A 2,231-nucleotide genomic window follows, 5' to 3' on the forward strand; every position below is an offset into this window, starting at 1 on the left:
CTCCTTCCTTCTTTTCCTCCCTCCCTCTCCTTTCCTCCCCCTTTCTCAATCTCTCCCTCTTTTCCTTCCTTTTTTCCTTTATTTCTTTTTGGGGTTTTGAAACAACATCTTTTTGCATAGCCCCAGATGTCCTGGAATTCACTATATAGACCAGGCTGCAAGATCCACTTGCCTCTGCTTATCTAGCTCTGAGATTAAAGGCATGCATTACTACTCTTGGCTGTACTTTATTTTTTTAAAAGCCAATATTTAATGTTCCTACAAATCTTACGATTTCATTCAACTTGGAAATATGAATATAATTTTTATAAAACATAAATGCTGCCTCTTTAAATGTTTGCCTCATTTATAAAATCAGAACTTATCTTTTTAAATAAGATGTATAAATATAATAGCTTTTTTTTTAAAAAAAATCTTTTTCCTAGTAAAATAGGGAAGGGGTTTGCAAGATTATTTTCCTACAAAACCCCAAGTATTGGCTACTTTTCCCCACTTGATGCTTTGCAATCTCTTAGTCCATTATTTCTACACAGAGTGCCACCAAATTAGGGACTTGGTTATTACTCAAAAATGAACAAATACATCAATAAGTGGACTTCTTACACATCAAAATTTTTCTTCCAAGAAAGACTTTTTATGCTTAATAATGAGGTTATGGTGCTATTAAGGCTAAACAACCATATTTTACTATGCTTCGTCTTACAATGTATAGGATTCCAATACTCTTTTTCTTTTGCTTATTTTTTATTTTTTAGGACTGACATATATATATATATATATATTACATTTCTGTTCTCATATGAAATCATAGGACTCATTTCTAGGAGTATGCTTAGAGATCACTTAGTCCAATATTTTCATTGATATTCTTTTTGGGTTTCACTGTGAAGATATTTTAGGTATTTTGGCCCAGAGGCAAGAAGAGTTAGTTAAGGCAGAAAGTGCTAAGTGTGCATAAATGAAGTTAAGGCAAACTTTTCCTTAGTTTTGAAGAGACATTTGGCAGAAAGTGGAATAAAGGGAGGGAGAGCCGGGAGTGTAACAAAGGCTCCCCTACAAGATCCAGACCTCACCGTCTCTGGAATAGTCATCCTTTTGCAAGAACATGGGGGAGAGCTCAGACTGCTCTGAGGCTCTAGAGATGGTGCAGTTTCACTCTGGGCTAGAGTTCTGATGAGTTTAAATGTGATTCTCACTCAGCAATAGCACAGATGCAGCATGGACCATTCCTAGGAAGGTGTAGGTTCTAAGTGTTTCAGGAGAATAGGGACCGTGGGAGATGACAACATGGTTTCATTTCCTCTCACCGCCACCCTTCTGAAGCACAGGCAGATATTGTGACACTCACGATGAGTCAGGAAGGAGAGACAGTTCCACATCACAGAGACCAGTAAAGTCGAAAGTAAGGTCAAGAGAATATGGCATACTACATTGTAGTATCACATTGTGGGATATTATCTTACGTTTTAAAAAGCACATTACAGCAGTAAATTCTGGGAGCCCAAACATGCAATCAGCAACTGAGTGTTGACAGAGGTTTCTGTCCCACCAGGTCCCACAGTCATTTAGTCACAAACAAACACAAAGAGGTCTACATTAATTATAAACTAGATGGTTAGCTCAGGTTTTTTATAACTCTTATAACTTATATTAGCCCATAATTCTTGTCTGTGTTAGCCATGTGGAACCTTTTGTCAGTGAGGCATTCTCATCTTGCTTCCTCTGTGTCTGGGTTACAACTGCAGCAGACTGAGTCTTTCCTTTTCCTAGAATTCTCCTGTCCTATTGCCTTGCCACTATTGCTGGTCACTCCACCTCTACTTCCTGCTTGGTTACTGGCCAATCAGCATTTTTTAAAAATACAAGTGACAGAGTACAGACCATTGTCCCACAGAACTCCTCCCCTTTTTCTTTCAAAACAAAAACTTGAAATCAAATCTCCTTTGTTTAGCTTTTTTCCTATTATTCATAACAATTGTAACCAACATTCTAAACAAAGGTGAACATCCATAACCCTTTTTTGGTGGGGGGGGGGATGTGAATGTAATTTTCCAGGCTACTTCCTACTGATTGAGGGCACTGATAATCTTTTTTTTTTTTTGCTACTTTTTTTTTAATTGAGAAAAAAAAATTTCCGCCTCCCACTCCTCCTGCCCTCCCCCCACTCCTCTCCCCCTCCCTCTCAAGTCTGAAGAGCAGTCAGGGTTCCCTGCCCTGTGGAAAGTCCAAAG

General features: G+C 38.4%; 1 protein-coding gene across 5 annotated transcripts in view; it reads right to left on the reverse strand.

Annotated features, from left to right (window-relative positions):
• The window catches only part of Kcnh7 (potassium voltage-gated channel subfamily H member 7), a 427,553-nt gene that overhangs the window by 221,809 nt on the left and 203,513 nt on the right, over positions 1–2,231 (reverse strand). The window lies entirely within an intron of this gene.

Source organism: Microtus ochrogaster, chromosome 4, assembly GCF_000317375.1.
Source record: "Microtus ochrogaster isolate Prairie Vole_2 chromosome 4, MicOch1.0, whole genome shotgun sequence".
NCBI lineage: Eukaryota > Metazoa > Chordata > Mammalia > Rodentia > Cricetidae > Microtus > Microtus ochrogaster.